Below are 18,999 nucleotides of genomic sequence, written 5' to 3'. Positions count from 1 at the left end.
ACATATTATTTGCATCTGAAGAAGAGGCAGTTTATGAGATTTATCTACAGTACAACACTTTAAGAAATGTAGTCTATCCATTGTGAAATTTCTAACAGTTGATTCCATACACATGAATATGTTTCTTTGCTGTGGAGAATCCAAGTGGAATGAAAAATGGAGATATGTAAAAGGGTTCTTGGAGGAAAAAAGGATGCCACTCTATATACATTTAGTTTTCTGTTCCTTCTGCACCTCACTTTCATCAGAGAAAAATGTCTGATGTCCATGATGTTGTTTTCTCTAAGCTACTAAAGGATAAGGGTGCTGCTTTTGTATTAGTCTTCACTCAGTGCATAAAGTTCTGTGGTGGCTTCATCAAAAATGGTTTCAGCCAGTGTGCAGGCAAGCTCTGGGTTGTTAAGGATCTCATAGTAAAGTATACAAAAGCTAAGAGCCAGCCCAAAGTAGACTGGGGGTGTGGGTTGCATCTCTTTCATGTTTATAGCAAATGCTATTTGGGAAGCTCCATGGTAATGATCTATAGTTTGTTTTTGATCATCACCTCATGCAACAAAAGTACGAGAAGTAACCCCCATTTCCAGATAAAACTTTCTGGATTCTTTGCATTGGTTATCCAAAATCTCAGGATGGTGGCACAGAAAGGTCTCAGTTTAGGCTCTACTTTCTCCAGAGAGTTCTTAATCACGTGTAACTCCTTGTTGGAGGTGTTGGTTTTCTGCTTGAAGCTCCAGATGACCCTCCAGGTGGACCTGTGGCTCCCAATGATGTTCTTGTAGGCCACTGAGAACAGGCTGTGCTCTCATTTGACAACTGTAGTGGGTCTTCATCTTGGTTTCAGCCAGAGCTGTGGTATCTTCAGGCATAAAACAATTTCAGCTGGGTGTCCAGAGGTCTCCACACAGAAAGAAGGTTGTGTCCATTTTCATTCACCACACAGCCATGACTGTAGCTAGAAATAGGAAAACAACTCTGCTGTTGCTCATACCAGTTGTCAAAGGGGTAACCCTAATGGGGCTGGGATTCCAGCTTCACTCTTTGCCAGTCCCAGGAACAATTATTTTGTTGAACCATGCCAAAACCTGCAAAACTCTCCCATCCAGCCATTTGATGGGGGTTAACAATGAGACCAGTTAAGTGCTAGGCTTTTGTGGTCCCAGTTCCCTACTCCTCTGTCACACTAGGAGTGTGACTACCCTCCACTACCACCCTCCAACTGAGACAGAAAAGATGGCACACCTGTCAGCTACTCTGAGCTTGGAGCTTCAGTGTGTTCTCACTACCACCCTCCAAGCAGTTTCTAAGAAGAAAAAAAAGTTTCTCCTTTATTGAGGGCTATCTTTTCCTGTCTCATTATTTTTGGCAATGGCAGCACCAAGGCATACTTGGGGATTGCTGGCCCAATAATTTCATCAGTGTTCCCTCCTCAATTCTTAAATAGTGACCTTTGACATTCCCTTCATCTAATGTAAAGTGCTTTGCAAAATCAGCATTATGGCTTCTCTTCTAACTAGTTTGAAGCCTCTAATTTATTCTAGATAGAATTTCTGGACATGCTCTTACCTCCTGGAGAACTTCAGCAGAAAAATGACTCAAAACAGGGGTTTTGCTAAAGCCCACCCATCCTTTGAAGTCTTCAGTTCTCTAAAGTGAATAGAATTAGAGGTTACTCAGTCTCATTTGCACACTTCACACGTGTACAGAAGCAAGGGAACCCGGTGTCAGAGCCTGGCTTCTCGGTTTGCTTACTTCAAGAGGCGTTCTTTGCTGAAGTTCTTCAGAGTGTGTAGTTTGAGGTTAGGGACTTTCTTAGTTTCAATATTGTGCTTCCTTCTCTAGTGAGCTTCCTTCAGTTCTTCTTAGTGGGTACAGGAATGGGAAGTAAATTTTGTATAATGTTTTTACCAAAACTTTTCCTACCATTTCCTTTTACAAATAAAGAAATTGAGGGCTGGAGAGGTAAATGATGTGGTCAGATCCATGCAACAGAGCAGAGGACTGAATGCTGGGCTCCTGTTTCATAGACTAGTGCCTTATTTTTTGTTTTGTTAAAAAAAAACAATATTGCAACAGTTTCAAACATGCTTTTACATTAAAAAATGTTTGATATTTAAACAACATTACAGATTCAGTTAATGGCTTCCCCTCGAAAGTAAATTATTATTTAAATCAGGTTCTCTATGAGAAATGTATTTCTAAATACAAACATTCAATTTCCTTATTGTCTTAGTCAATTTGGGCCATTAAAATACCACAAATTGAATGGTTTAAACAACAGACATTTATTTTTCACTGTTCTGGAAGCTGGGAAGTCCAAGATCAAGGTACCAGTAGACTTGGTGTCTGGTTTGGGCCCTCTGATTGACAGATGGTTATTTTCTTACCACATCCTCATATGGGAATTGAAGGAGGGAAGCTTTCTGGTCTCATTTTATGAGGGATCTAATCTCATCATGAGAATCCCACCTCGGGACCTCATCTAAACCTAATTATCTCCCAAAGGACACCTCTTCAAATATCATCACATCGGGGATTAGGCCTTCAACATAGGAATTTTGGAGGGGCACAAACATTCAGTTCATAGCACTTACAAATCTTTGGAATAGCATGTAACACCTTGCAAAGATTTCAGAACAACAGTTGAATATTGTAAAATCGTTACATAGAAACAAAGCAGTTCCAGGCTTTCCTCTGAAGGGATAGTTCATGCATAACAGGTGAGGGAATGCGATGGAAGGAGAATAGCCTGCTCCATTATCAGCTCACAGTTTTTTTTTTATTTGTCTTTTTCAGCCCATGGTTTTAGATCAGCATTCAGATCCATACTCTGAGTAACTCAAATTACTCATATCATTAATATGTTCTTCTAATCATGCTCTCCTTATTTCTATTTTGCTCTAGCACCTACCTTCTATCAGGAGAGGTATTAAAGTTACAAATAAATTATTGTTCGGTCATTTTGTAACAGGATGCAGCCAAAACGGGGGCCCCAAATAGGGATTTGGAATGGGGCCCAGAATTCAAGTTGTCCAGGAAATAGAATGTCCTCACCCCTTCCCCCTACAGGTGTAAGCTGGGGAAAGGGACACATGGAGCAGGAACATGCAGAGCTGTTTTGTACAGCAACAGCTTTGCACCTAACCTCTGGTGTGGTCATTTAACACATCTATAACCTTTAACTGGTTTCATAGATATGCTAAACAGCTGTGGCCATGCTCTGAGCCAGGGGGATGGAAGTTACTTCCATACAAGATATAACTGGGGGGCAGGTCCCCCAAGTTACAGAGCCCGCATGAGAGCTTGGAGAAGATTGGCTCCATGACATGGGGCCACACCTGCCCATACTCATGATGGCAACCCAGTAAAGCTGGAAGGATATGAGAGTGCTGGCAAGTATAGCTGATTGTGGGAGGAGTCAGAAATGGGGCTGTAGAGGAAGACTGGCAGGGGTATTTGAACCCAGACACTGAAGCCATTGCAGAGAGGACCATGAGACTGTGGCAATGGAGGAAAGAGAACCATATGATTTTGTCAGAGTGGGGATCCCCGCAGCCATGTAAGGAGGAATCCACATGGTTTCACCAGAGTGCAGACCTCAGAAGCTTGGGTAGAGAGAATCACCATGCAGCTTTAGCAGAGAACCACCACTCCGATTTGGCAGAGTGGTGACACCCCCTTCCCCAAAGCTTTGCCAAGAAGAACCATGCGGTTTTGGCCAGGGTGGGGACCCCTGCAGCTTTGACAGAAGAGGACCATGCGGCTTTGGGGTGTTCCCTTTGGCTGTGTGGCCTGGGAAGCAGTAGAGGCTTTGCCTGGAAAATGGGTACAAAGAACTCTTGCCAGTAGGCCATGAGAAGGTGCCACGTGGCTTTGGATTAATTAGAGATCCTGCTTGGACAGAGACACAGCTGATGGTCCCCGTGTCATGGACATGTACTTCTTTTCCTGAGATACGGTATCCCGAATTAGGGCAGGGGGAGAACGAAGCACTGTGGGCATCTGTGGGTATCCAAAAGGACTTTGATATTTTAATGAAGACATTAGGGAACTACTTTAAGTCTGTATAGCTTTAAATAAACATTTCCTTTCCTTTTCACAAATCTCTGGCATTGAGAGATGTCTTTTCTAGGACAGCAGATATAATGAACCTGGGGGCTCCTTTCAGTAACAGTATAATAACCCCTTTTGGCCCCATGTGTGACTGTATTCTGTAACAGTTTTTGGCATCCCTGGGTGGGCCCATAATTTCCCCCTGTCTGTTCTGTAACAATTTGATAATATTAAATTATATGAATGCTAATTAATAATAATTAATTATTGCTAGCCTGAAGTTTTCTTTCTTTGTTCTGTCTTTATCTGGTTTTGGAATTAGGATGATGTTCGCCTCATAAAACAAGTTTTGGAGTCTTCCCTCTTTTTGGATTTTTTGGAATAGTCTCTGAAGGATAGGACTTAGCTCTTCCTTAAATGCTTTGTAGAATTCTCCTGTGAAACCATCTGGTCCAGGGCTTTTGTGTGTTGGGAGTTTTTTGATTACTGCTTCAATTTCTTTAGCTGTTATTGGTCTGTTCAGGCTTTCTGCTTCTTTTTCTTTGAGTTTTGGAAGATTATATTTTTCTAGAAATTTTTCCATTTTGCCTAGGTTTTCAAATTTCTTGGTATACAGTTCTTCCTAGTAATTTCTTACAATCCTTTGTATATCTGTGGTATCAGTTGTAATCTCTCCTCTTTCATTTCTGATTGTGTTTATTTGGATCTTTTCTCTTTTTTTCTTGATGAGTCCGCTTAAAGGCTTGTCAATTTTGTTTATCTTTTCAAACAACCAGCCCTTGGATTCATTGATCCTTAGAATTGTGCTTTTAGTCTCTGTGTCATTTAATTCTGCTCTGATCTTGGTTATTTCCTTCCTTCTACTTGCTCTAGGCTGCCTTTGTTGTTGATCCTCAAGTTCTTATAGATGTAGGGTTAGGTTTGTTTGAAATGTTTCTGTCTTTTTAACGTATGCCTGTATCACTATGAACTTCCCTCTCAGAACTGCTTTTGCTATGTTCCATAGGTTTTGGGTTGTTCTGAGTTTATTTTCATTTGTTTCCAGAAACTTTTTGATTTCTTCCCTAATTTCATTCTTGAGCCATTCATTGTTTAATAGCATGCTACTTATTCTCCATGATTTTGAGTGTTTTGGTTTTTTCTCCTTGGGGTTGGTTTCTAGTCAGTCCCTTGTGATCTGAGAAAATGCTTGGTATGATTTCAATTTTTTTGAAATTGTTGAGACTTGTTTTGTTTCCTATTATGTGGTCTATCTTTAAAAATGTTCCATGTACATTTGTAAAGAATGTGTATTTAGCTTCATTGGGATGGAGGGCTCTGTATATATCAGTAAAGTACATTTCATCTAGGGTATTGTTCAATGCCACAATATCTTTGTTGATATTTTGTTTGGAAGGTCTGTCCATTTTTGACAGTGGGGTGTTAAAATCCCCCATTATAATTGTGTTGCTGTCAATATCTTTCTTGAAGTCCTCTAAGATTTTCTTTATGTATTTGGGTGCTCCTATGTTGGGTGCATATATATTTACAATGTTTATGTCTTCTTGGTGGATTTTTCCCTTGAGTATTATGAAGTGACCTTCTGGGTCTCTTTATGGCCCTTTTTTGGAAGTCTATTTTTTCTAATATGAGTATTGCTACCCCGCCTTTTTTTTTCCTGTCTGTTTACTTGTAATATTTGCTTCCAGCGCTTCACTTTCAGTCTGTGTAGGTCTTTTATTCTGAGGTGGGTCTCTTGTAGGCAGCATATGTGTGGGTCATGTTTTCGTATCCATCCAGCTATTCTATGTCTTTTGATTGGAGCATTTAATCCATTTATGTTTAAGGTTATTATTGATGGGTCCTTGTTCATTGCCATTTATGTATGTGTGTTCCCCTCTCTCTCTCTCTCTCTGTTCCTTCCTTTCCTTAAATCAGTCCCTTTGACATCTCTTGCAGAGTTGGTTTGTGTTGGAGACCACCCTGCCTGGTCTCAGGAAGCTGTAACCCCCCATGACTTCGGCTGAGTGAAAGACCTCCGGACCAGGAGCCACTAAGGAGACAAAAACTTATTTCCCTGGCATGAACGCTGCCTGTTCTGTGCCGAAACCTCCTAGCTTGATCAGTTAGCTAATGACGGGTAAGATTTCCCATGGAGGGAAATGCCTAAGACAGGCATGATCAGGTGAAGGCTTCTGGGAAGAAATATGGGGCTGTGGAAATGAAGGGGTTAGGGAAATCAACCCCTCCCCCTTTGGCTTTGTCAAAGCCTGAGTCTTTGTTCTTAGATGGGATAAATCCAAGTCTCCTGGATGCCTCTGTCTCCTGCCCTTCTCAGGCCTGCAGGGGCAAAATAGCCCAGACCAGAAATGGTGGACTCCTGGGGTAATCAGGCCTGGGACATAGAATATGCAAGATCCTGTGAGATCTGTTTGCTGGAGGATGTTATTATCTTGGAATTTAAAAGCACAGGCAGGAAACTTTTGGAACCTGTACCTCTTTCATATGTTAAAGACCACAAACCTTGCCTGGAATCTCAGCAGGAGTCCTGTCCCCATGTTTGTAAGTTGTTTACATATTTTGATCTTTTCTGCCAGACTGTGAATCTACAAACTAAGTCTGTTTTGTCAAAAAAATCTGCTTGGGTATGGACACGAGGCGCTCCCCACGTGAGGAGTGGCCATTCTGTTCTGATTCCCCCACAAGACCTGGTTGTCTCTTTGTATGTTTTTCTCATGCTTTGACAAACCATCCACAGTGTTCTGTGCTCACTGCAGGCAGGTGGGCACAAGTCAGGTTTGGTGGAGGTGTATTCTTTTAGACTTCTTTTGTCTGGGAAGCTTCTTATTTGACCTTCTATCTTGATTGAGAGCCTTACTGGGTAAAGTAGCCTTGGTTGCAGACCTCTGGTTCTCATTACTTGAAATATTTCTTGCCATTCTCTTCTGGCCTGGAGTGTTTCCATTGAGAAGTCAGCTGCTAACCTTATTGGGGCTCCCTTGTATGTTACTTCCTGTTTCTCCCTTGCTGCCTTTAAGATTCTCTCTTTGTCTTGAAATTTTGCCATTTTAATTATGATGTGTCTTGAGGTGGGCCTCTTTGGGTTCCTCTTGATTGGGACTGTCAGTGTTTCCTGGATTTGTGTGACTTTCTCTCATCAAAGTTGGGAATTTTTCCATCATTACTTTTTCAAATAGGTTTTCTATTCCTTGCTCTTCTTCTTCTTCTCCTTCTGGTATCTCTATTATACAGATATTATTATGTTTCATACTATCTTGCATTTCTCTTATCCCTCTTCATTCTTTCTGAGCCTCTTTTCCTTTTCTTGCTCTTTCTGGGTGTTTTTTTTCTACTTTGTCCTCCAATTCACTAATCTGGTTTTCTGCTTCATCGATCCTGCTTTTCATTCCTTCTACTGTGTTCTTCAGTTCAGAAATTGTATTCTCCTTTTCCTTTTGGCCCTTGTTGATAGTTTCTACTTCCTTTTTCATGTTGATATAGTTTGTAGTGAGATTGTTGTAGCTTCCCTGTAGTTTCTGGTAGCTCATTGTGACTTCATTGAGCTTCCTGCTCATCATTGTTTTGAACTTAGTATTTGATAGTTGAGTTGCCTCTATTTCATTTAGCATTCTTTCTGAGGCTCCCTCCTTTCCCTTTATTTGGGGATTGTTTCTTTGTCTTCTCATTGTTCATGAGACTCTTCTTATTAGCCTCTGTTTCTTAAAATGATCTGTTCTGGTTCCCTGTGACTATAGTGTGAACTTCTGTGGTAGAATACCTGCGAGATTCAGTGGTGCAGTATCCTTCGGGTATCCTGGTGTTCACAGCTTCCCCCTACTCTTTTTTGTGATCAGTTGGAGGAGTAAGGTAAAATGGGTTAAGACAGCAAGACAGTATTCTATGATATTTCCAGTAGCAGGCAGTAGAGAAGAGATGGGAGATCTTCTGGCTACATATAGTGTTAACCGTGATCTTTCTCCCCACTAGCCACATTTTAGAAAGGATGGAAAGAAGATAAGACTCTTATTTGGGAGGAAAGGATTGTGAGTTGGATATAGAAAGCAGTGAGGCTGTGGGAGGTCATATTCTGAGGTAGGGTGGGAATAAAGAATAGTAAATAGGAGTAATGTGTAAGAGAATAGAGTTAACCACCAGAATAATAGAGTTCAGGAAATTGTAAAGTGGGCTGAAGTCACAGAGGGGTGTTGTATAGTATTTACAATTGTATGGAATAGGTCTTATTTACAGTAATATTAGAGCAACAATCATATGGCAGAATCTATGGGATCTAGATAACAAGAAGAGGGAGTATAGAACCTTGAGTAGTGTACTAATGGAACACAAATGAAGAACAGTAAATTAGCAATACACTATGAATGAGATAACAGGGAAAACCTATCAAATGATACAGTATAACCAGCCAAGCAAAGACTATACAGAAATAAGAGGAATACCAAAATATTATTAAAATTAAAAATGTAAGAATAATGAAAAAAGATTATACAAATTTGCAGTAACTTGCAGGTTCAAAAAAAGGAAAAAAAACAGAAGATGGAATGAAGGAGAGATAAATTTGGAAAGGAAGGAATAGCACTAGGATGAAAGGAAGAGAAACATAAGGAATTGAGAGATATATAAATAATGATTAAAAATAAAATGTTACTTAAAAAAGATAAAATTAAACAATCAAACAACATAAAACAAAACAAAACAAAACAAAATGACAAAAAAAAAAAACCCTCTTGTTGGTTTCTAACTGGCCAAACCAGTTTTTCTGGTCTTGCTGGCTTCAGCAGGCTGAGGGGCGATTGGACTGCTTTTCACCCTTCCAAATCAGAATTCAGTCTCTCTCTGCTGTCCCCAGGGCTAGCAGCGCGCTCTCCCCAGAGCCTATCTGGTGCCTCGGTGCCTCTCCACAGGGCCCTGGGTGTGGGTCTGAACACTCCCAAGCATGTTCACTAGAGCTCACCTCCAGGGACCTCTGGGATCCCGCAAAGCGCCCTCTTGCGTCTTTTCCGGGTTTGAAATGTGAACCCGGGGTTCCCCAGGGAGCGCTCACTTCATAGTGTAAGCTCCCGGGATCTTGAGGGGGCTCGTGGTTTCCTGAGTTCACTGCTGGGCTCCAGGTTCCCACAAGTGCCCGTGCCCTTTCCATGTTCAGGGTTGTGGGGTCTGGGTCTTCCACAAAACCACACTATCTCTGGGTTGGGGGTGCGGGTACACAGCCAGGCCGCCCTTGGTTGTGCAGTCTGGGGCACTCACTCTTCCCAGGGCTAGGCGTGGGTGCTCGCAGCCTCTGTGTGATTGTCTCTCAGCCCTCACTCCCCTCTCTGCCTTCAACCAACAAGGCCTCCCCTGGCGCTGCTCAATCCTTTTTTGGCCAGGAAGGGAGCAGTTGACCTAGCTCTCTCCTGAGTGCCCTGAGGCAGACGGGAAAGCATCCTGGGACCTGCAACCTCCCTGGTCCCTGAGCTGATCCCTGGGCCCTCCTTATCCTGAAGCAGTCTCTTTACCATCTGGTTTCTCAATGTCCACTATAATTTTTGATGTCCTATTTTCATAAATGTTGTGATATTATTGGCCCCTTGCTCTGTTCCTCCACAGATCAGCCAGTTTCTCTCCCATGCGTAGGGGGAAGGGAAATCCACTCCCTCCTACCACATCGCCATCTTCCTCCTCCTGAAGCTTGTTTTTTAACTAAGGTTTTACTGGAACACAGCCATGCCCATTTGTTGAATTCACCTCATTCTTTGAAAGTCTCAGACTTCCCTGTCTCTGACCTCTAGATGCAGATTTCAAGGGCTGATGTGATTAGACAAAACTCACTTTGATAATCTCCCTATTTTTAAGTCAACTTGTGTGGGATCTTACATGGACAATAAGCCCTTCCCATTGACACGTAGATTAGTGTTTTATTGAAAAAACAGGAAGAGGTGGGTGCATACCAGGGTCCTGAAATTCTGAGGGCTATATCAAAATTCTGCCTGTGATAGAAATGGTATACAAACATTAGATATTTTTATGAGCAGAGGACCAAGAACTAGAACCCCAATTTTCTGATTGTTATTTCAACCCTCCTTCCAATACAGTGACATTGCTCAAACCAAGTTCCCCCAATTTCTAATGGGTATTTCATAGAAAGATAGTGTGTCATTTAGTACAGTGGATGGAAAATGCTTAGTTTACAATTAAACAAATTTCTTAACTGTGGGACTTCTCAGAGCCTTCAGCATATGGTTTTAATCTAGTGTTCCAAGAAACAGATACCAACAGGGAATTGAGGTATAAGAGGTTTATTGGAGGAACACCTGTGAATAAAAACAGGGAATGAGCTAGAGGAGGCTAGGAGAGTCATCAGAGTTAGTAGCAGGTCAGACCCTTGATAAAAAGAAGGGGAAGGAAGGAAGAATGGTGAAGAAGGAAGAGGAGAGCAAAGTCTTAGATTATAGTGCAGTTCTAAGAAAGTTTCAGCATGCCAACAGGGACTCATTGGGCCAGTGTCACCCATCAGAAGAGTCCCACATCTCTCCTGAATAGGCCTGCCTTAGTGGACCTGCCATACACAGTCATTGGCAGGGAGAAATGTGTGTTAATGTGGCCTCATATTTTTCTAAATACTACTTAAAATTAAAAAAAAATTATTCTATTATAGTTGTCCCATTTCCTCCCTTTGCCCTCTTCCACCTATAGCCTCAGTTCTGACACATTGATGGATTTTAGAATACAGAAGCTGGAGATGTTAGTCAATTATGTCCTCAAGACTAGGCATCTAAGGGGCACATTGTCCATGGTTGCTCAACAAGTTAATATGTATTTGTAAATTTCCAAGAGGAGAATTTTTTATTTAGTGCATCACTCATTAGCATCAAGTTTCCAGGGATCACAGTTTGTGGTCTACCATTGCACTACTACCTGACATACACTGTCCTTGGTATGTGAAGGCTTGACCTTTCTCACCTATATGTTCTGAGTTTTCTCTGGTAGGAGACCAGCCAGTATCTTCTTTATTTGCTCTCCTGTCACATATCTACATGTCACCTAGGGATAAGGTCTATGAATCTGGAACAGAGGTTTTCTCTGTGTAGTCAATTAGCCAGTTGGAAGATGAAATTTGTAACCTAACTGCTAGATTGCAGATTGGTCCAGTAGAGATTCTACCATACATTTTGGAGGACAGTGAAAGTGTTTTGGCTACTTTCTGTTTCTCTCTCCTTCTTCTCTATCCCTCCAGGGAATAGTGATTAAAAATTGAGATATTTGTCAGTCTGTAGCACTAACCAGCTCTGCTTAGGGAAGCTGGCCCAACTAGGGAGCTCATCAGGCAAACCAAAGTAGAAGAAATGTTAAATATTCAAAATCCAGTGGAGGGATTTCTGCTCTGGCACAGGTGGAGTAACTGAGGCCAGAGTTACTCCCTTCTCTGAAACAACTAAAACACTAGGCAAACTATGTGAGATAATGTTTCTCAAGACATTGAACATCAAGCAACAAAGAACAGTGATCCCTGAGAGACAGGAGAGACACCATTAAGCTCTATAATTGCCCAGGCTCACTTTCTTAATAGAGTTCCAGGCAGTGGCAGAGGGAAAGAAAACCAAGGCAGAGTCTGATGGATTTCCTGAGTTGAGGACATAGCAATGCCAGCCCAGGGAGACCAAGGATGGAATACTAAACAGCACAGGTGTGGGGGAAAATGGTCCTAAGTAAGGAAAAGGACCAAGATTCAAGAGAACACTAGACAGAACTCACACTGGGCCAAGAGTAATACCTGCTCACACCAACTAGCATTAAAACCTCATAATTTACATAGCATTAGGGTGGAGTACTTGGAGAGGCAGGAATCAAAATTGACAGCAGGCTGAATGCTCTTCCAGTTCTGTCTAACAAATCATAAAAGCAAGACCCAAAAGGATCAAATTATTTCCAAGTAACTCTACCTCTGTTCCAGAAAAATCCAAGAATATTAATAGGAATTTAAAAATATCAGCACCAAATATGGTAACTTAAAATTAGTGGCAAGAAATTAAAATATCACCAGGCATGCAAAGAAGCAAGAAAATATGATCTGTCATTAGGAGAAAAATCAATGAAAACTGACCTGGAACTCACACAGGTATTATAAGTAGTAGATAAGGACAATAAAACAGATAATATAACAGATCCTATTGGTTTAAAAGTATTTAAAAGATTAAGTAAATAAGTATAAACTGGTAAAAATATTTTTAAAAAACATCCAAAATGAACTTCTAGAAATAAAAACTATAATATCTGTGATAAAGAACACTGGATGCCCAGGGTGGTGTGGCTCAGTGGATTGACTGCTGGCCTTTGAAGCAAAAACACACTGGATGTGATTAATAAGAGATCAGACATTGCAAAAGGAAAAAAATTGGTTAACTTGGAGACAGAAACTACACAAGCTGAAAGAGAAAAAAATGATGAAAAAATAAATAAAGAAAAAAGCCTCAATGTGGCATGAGACAACTTCAAGTGTCTATTCAAAATTTTTGCCAATTTTTAAAAATTTGCAATTGAATTTTGAGAGCTCTTTACATATTCTGGATGCATATATATAATTTTCAAATATTTCCTTTCAACCTGATACTTGCCTTCCCTTGCTCTTAACAGCTTCTAAAGAACAGAAATTATTCATTTACCAAGGGTGGTGGGGGATGCTGGGTGAACAGATGGAGGAATTGAGCAAAAAAGAAAAAATAGAGAACAAATTCATGCACATGGACAACACTGTGGTGATTGCCATGGGTGGAGGAAGATAGGCACTTTTAGTTCGGTCATAAAGGGGAGAGAGAGAAAATGTATTTGAAGAAATAGTGGTTGAAGAATTACCAAGTCTAAGGAAAAGTATAAAGCCACTCATCCAAGACACTAAATGAACCCCAAGCACAAGATATGTTAAAAAATGACACCAAGTCACATCCAAATCGAATTTCTCAAAACCAGTGCAAAAGAGAAAATCTGAAGTGCAGCAAGTAAAAAAGAAAATCATGTTTCATGTGGAAGAATAAAGATAACAGCAGATTTCTCAATGAAAAACAATGCAAGCGAGAAGATAGTGGAATAACACCTTTGAAATACTGAAAGAACAACACTATCAGCCATCAAAAAGAATGAAATCTTGCCATCTGCAACAACATGAATAGACTTAGAGGGTATTGTGCTGTGTGAAATAAGTCAGTTGGAGAAAGACGAATATGATATGATTTCACTTATTTGTAGAATCCAAAAAATAGAATAAATGAACAAGCAGAAGAGAAACAGACTCATAGATACAGAGGATATTTTGATGTTTGCCAGATGGGATGGGGTGGGGAGATGGGTAAGAAAAGGAGAAGGGATTAAGAAGTACACATTGGTAGTTACCGAAAAATCATGGGGACAGCCTAGAGAATATAGTGAATAATATTCTAATAACTATGTATGGTAGTTACCGAAAAATCATGGGGACAGCCTAGAGAATATAGTGAATAATATTCTAATAACTATGTATGGTGTCAGATGGGTACTAGATTTATCAGTGTGGTCATTTTGTAAGTTACTTAAATGTCTAATCACCAGGTCGTACACCTGAAACTAATGTAGTATTGTATGTGAATGTAATGGGGCACAGAGAATGTCCCTTGATAAAAGGGAGCACCCTTACAATCCTGCCTTGAGGCAGGATTCTGGGGTAAGGAAGAGCAGAAGGAACAGTGTTGAAGACACATTACATAACAAAGGCAAATTAATAGCCCTGCCTTCTTCCCTGAAGGGAAGCAGTAGCCTTCTTCCCTTCAGGGAAAATTGTGTACATGACTATGAGAACATGCAGTGACTCATGACATAGCCAAGGGGACAGGCACTCTTCCAGAATGCCTGTGCATCTTTGAAAATTCTTGCCCTGACCAAAGATGGCAGCCAAAACAGGGTCAAAGACACATGGTGGTGGACCAAAATGGTGAACTAATGCACCATAGGAAGAGCTGGATGTGAGGATACACGGAAGTTCCAAGTCAATCATTTAAGTTAGGGTGGGCCAAATGTCAGTAAGAGAGACACGAGGAGGAGGTCTACAGAGAAGTCAGACAGGAGCTCTGACTTGAGAAGATGGAGGCAGCACTTATGGAGCTACGGGATCCTCCAGACCAAGCACAGACATGTGACAGCTGCTTGGAGCTGAACTGTGACCAGGAATGCTGAGCTGCAGACTCCTGCCTCTCTGGAGGACATAGTTGCACTCTTGGTATGTGGACTCTTGGTACAGGACTCTAGGGCTCTAGCTCTCTCCCTCTGGGTTTTTTTTGCATTTGGACATTTTGGGCCTGTAGCACCTACTCCCCACGTGGACAGGAGCACTCATGGGACCAGGAGAGGCAGAGCTCACCAGTTGCTCAGACCATGCAGAGGATGAGAGCCCACTTCTGGAGCCAGGGTCCCATGCTGGGACAGTGTAACACGGCACATGGTTTCCTGAACTGCTACATGGAAGCTGAGAACAGCGCACCCCAGATGCTGAACAAGAAACCTGCTGTGAGAGGATTGCAACTCTGAAACCCACAAGTGCACATTCCAGAGAGGATAGAGACCTGTTTGCGTGACTGGCTGATGGACAAATAAGAATAAGGGGACCTTCTGTGTGTGGTTTTGGGATTTGGCCTTTTGGGAAGCCAGGGAAGTTCTGGGTTTCATGGGAAAGTAGGGCTCTGAGCAGGAGTGCTCTCACTGCCCCAGATTGGAACCCTGTTAATAAAATCCTGTTTCCTTCAACACTAACTGTTGACTCATGTAGAGCCAAGGTGCCAAGTGGCAGAGCCCCAGTTTGCACAGTTACATGAACCATAACTGAGAAATAAAATGCAATTTTAAAAATGGATAAATAAGTTTAATTGCATTGAAGTGAATAATTTCTTTTTTAAAATGTTTAAATTTATTTTAAATTTAATTTTATTTTATGTGAATTTATTGGGGTGCCACCAGCTAACAAAATTGTACAGGTTTCAGGTGCACAGTTCTACAACACATCATCTGTAACCTGTAATCCAAGTTCATCCCAAGTCAAGTCTCCGGCCATCAACATTTATCCCCTCTATGCTCTTCTTCACATCTCCCCTCACCCTCATGCAATCACCACACTGTTCCCCAAATCCATGAGTTTGTACCCTTTTTTGTTTTTGCTCAACTCTGCTATTGCTTCACCTAGCATCCCCCACAAAGTGAGTAATTTCTGCTCTTTGAAAGGTGGTAAGAGAATGGAGAGATAACTATCAGACTGGAAGAAAATATTTGCAAATTATATAGAATATATAATATAATATTATATTAACATATACCATTATATATAATATATTAACATATATCATATATTATATAATATATTAACATATAGCATATATTATATAATATATCATAATACATTAACATATTATATATCAACATATAATACAGTATTATACTAATATATAACATTATGTATTGCATATATGATAAGTCACACTATATATTATATCATATATATTATATATTATAACATATGCATATTATATATAATATATGCAAATATTGTTATATGCCATATATAGTATATTAACATGTATTATCATATATTAACACATATGATCATGTATAATACTGTATATTACTATATTATATATACTATATAGTATATGATAATACTATATACTACTATGATAATACATAATACTATAATAGTATATGATATTATATATAATATCATATATTGACATATATTATCATATATTAACATATATGATATGTTAACATATATGTTAACAATAATATAATATATTGACATATATTATCATATATTAACATATATGATAATATATAATACTATATAATATATTATATAGTACTATACATAAACAACTCTTAAAGCTCAGGAAAATTTTAGAAATCAGCAAAAAGTTTTAATAGATACTTCATCAGAGATGATATCAGATGGCTAATAAGCTCAGGAAAATTTGCTAAACATCATTTAGACATGAGGAAATTTAAAATTACAGTGAGATGTTACTACACATTTGCTAGAACATAAATTGGCGTAACCGTTTTGGAAAACAGCTTGGCAGTTTCTTAAAAAGTACATGACAGACCTGTAGTGATGGAAAGCAGACCAATGGCTACCTGGGGAAAGGAAAGGTATTGGGAGGGAAGGGGTGGAGGGGTTACAAAAGAGATGAGGAAACTTTGGGCGGTGCTGGATATGTTTATTATCTTCATTGTGGAGATGGTTTCTAGGCTATTTACATTCACCAAAACATTTCATTATATACTTTTAATATGTGCAGTTTATTATATATCAGTTAGACATCAATAAAGGTGTTTTTCAATAAATAAAATACTAATACATTTGAAAACCAAGATATTTGTAGCACTCTCATACAAATTATAAAAATAACCCATAAAATAGTACAGTCTGCTAGGTAAAGGGTAGATATTTATATGTTTAAATTTGGTCTTCTGAATTTTGAAAGTCAGACCGTAGACCTAGTTCTTGCTTTGGCCATGGTTACTTTATCCTATTTCTTTGAAGTCAGCCAACACCTGCAATGTTGACCTGCCCTAAAAGTTTCCATGGAGTAATGAGGTTATTTGAAAGTAAGTGTCACTCACTGGGTGAAGGGGGAAGAGCAGGTCATGGCTCTATTTGGCCATAGAAAAACTAGCCCCTGGGCCTTTCTTGAAAAAGTGCAAGAGGGAAGTATGAAACTGTGATTGCTCGGGCCATCCTCTACAAGATGTGAGGACAGAGGCTTTCCCTTGAGGCTGCAGCAAGGGACAGCTGACTGGTGCCGACTCTGTCCTTGCACACAGTGCATTTGGCAAGTCATGGATGCTCTGACTCTCAGTGGCTGCAGAAGCATGAACTTGGAATCTCAGCTGCAAAACATTACAGGCACGCTGTTTGACCTGGTGAGTGCTGGGGGGCTGGACAAATTCTGGCCTTGCTCTTCCTCCCTTTTTTGGAGGTGATGGTTACCCCAGCCCAGGCCATGACCTCCACATGACCCAGGGGTGTTTCTCATGGTGACCTTAACTGCACACATCTGGGCTTCCCTGGAACATGTAAAGGCCTGAATTCGGGTCACAGAGTGGATATTCTCCAAGGGGTAAATTGGACACATTCTGTATGTTTCTCGGGGTGGAGGCCTCTGCTGCACCCCCTAAACTGGTGAAGGGTAGAATGTTCACACCGCTCCAATATGCTTGTGGACATTGGAGCCTTCTCTAAAGAAAAAAGGAAAATTGGATATTTTGCAAAAAGGTGTTGCCTTCCATATATTCAATTTGTTGAATACTGTCTTCCTTCCTTCGGAGCTGTGTGTATGGATTCCTGGATTCTATTTTCATGTTCTCCTTATGGCCAAGTGCCACACTTTTCATGGCTGTATGCCTCAGTTTCTCTATCCATGTCCAGGGCCTCTGGTTTTTCAGTGTTCCCAGATCTGAAAGCCTTGGTCTCTCCACAGCTGAACAAAAAAGTCAAGACATCAAACCCTAAATCTGTAGAGAACCACAGCCTCACTCTGAGGGCTTTCTTAATCTTAAGTCAACCTTTTCTTAGCCCCAGGTATATGGGGGTGGGTACTCAGGACCTTGTATCTCCCAGAACTGGAGTGGGGGCATAGATCCCCACAAAGGGCTCCATCTTGCAGACAAGAGGCAAAGCAATCCATGTAAACTTTGTCCAAAATTCAATGAATCTCAAAGGGTATAGACATCGTCCTACTCCTATCCTTTTTGTTCCCACTCTCTTCACCTGAGGTTGGCTTCCCTCTCTCCTTTGGTGATCCCTAGCTCAGAAAGGTAATAATGGTGTTTATAGCACTGGTGGTCATGAAAGGAGTTCTAACCTATGGGAGATGCACACGGTGGGGCAGGGAAGGGAAAGGCCTTGCTCAGGAACAGCATCTGCTGCCATGCTTGGCACATGGTAAATGCTGGGCAACCACTGGCTCTCTTTCTCCTACTTTTCTCTAACATAATGGACCCTAACTTATCCATCCCATGGCATCAGTGGTTGCTGAGAGCATGATTTACTTCTACTTACCACCTGCCACTTGAACATTACTCTGACCATCTTGTATTCATGCCCTCCGATAGCCAAGCTGTACCAGGATAAGATGTTATCATTCATTACAAAGACCATGGAGTCCTTTGATCCAGCCAAGACTGCAGTAGCCCTTCAGGTGTTCACACATATGTTCTAGGAAGATGAGTGGGGAATGAGCTTCTTCCTTGGGATCTTCTATCTCATGATATCCCATTTCTCTGGGAGATAGTCCCATATAGTAGTTAAAAACACAGTTATAAACTTAATGTGTTCAAATCTTGGCTTTGACTCTTAGCTATGCAAACTTGGGCAGATTACATTTAGTTTGTCCCTCTATGTCTTCATTTGAAAAATAGAGGTAACATTAATACCTGTCTTGAGGCATTTTCAGTGAGAATTAAATGATAAAGCATATGTGAGGTGCTTTCAGTCCAGTGCCTACTGTGCAGTCCGTTTTATAGTGGTTTGTTGCGCGTGGGTCACCGGCTAGCAGTGACCACGGCACACTGTGGATGGCTCGACAATACGCGAGAAAAAACACACATGCACAGAGACAAACCAGTTTCTGTGGGGAAGTAGGGACAGAATGGCCATCCCCCCTAGTGGGGAGCGCGCTGATTTACCGTCCATACCTGCTTTTATTAGGCTCATTTTTGCATAATAACTCAGGTAACGTACAATACTCATTAGGGGAAGTAAGGAATATAGGAAACAAAGAACTCTGCCAGTCTATTGAGTTGGGGGGTCAAAGAGCTGTAAGGCTGAGGAACAAACTAGCTTCCTCCTAAGACCCTCCTCATTCAACTGAGAGCGTTCTTAAACAAAGAAGGTTTCACAGTAATTTACATGTTCTTTCTTAGGCCTGATCACCCCCGGGAAATCCGCACTTCCCAGTACCG

General features: G+C 40.7%; 1 pseudogene; it reads right to left on the bottom strand.

Annotated features, from left to right (window-relative positions):
- Nucleotides 1–244: 244 nt before the first annotated feature.
- On the bottom strand, nt 245–9,184 carry LOC123813467 (annotated as a pseudogene).
- Between the last annotated feature and the right edge of the window lie 9,815 nt (nt 9,185–18,999).

This window comes from Phyllostomus hastatus, unplaced genomic scaffold (genome assembly GCF_019186645.2).
Source record: "Phyllostomus hastatus isolate PE091 unplaced genomic scaffold, TTU_PhHast_1.1 phas_contig_152, whole genome shotgun sequence".
Classification (NCBI taxonomy): Eukaryota; Metazoa; Chordata; class Mammalia; order Chiroptera; family Phyllostomidae; genus Phyllostomus; species Phyllostomus hastatus.
The sequence above is the reverse complement of the archived record's forward strand: the minus strand, read 5'-3'. Positions and strand labels throughout refer to the sequence as shown.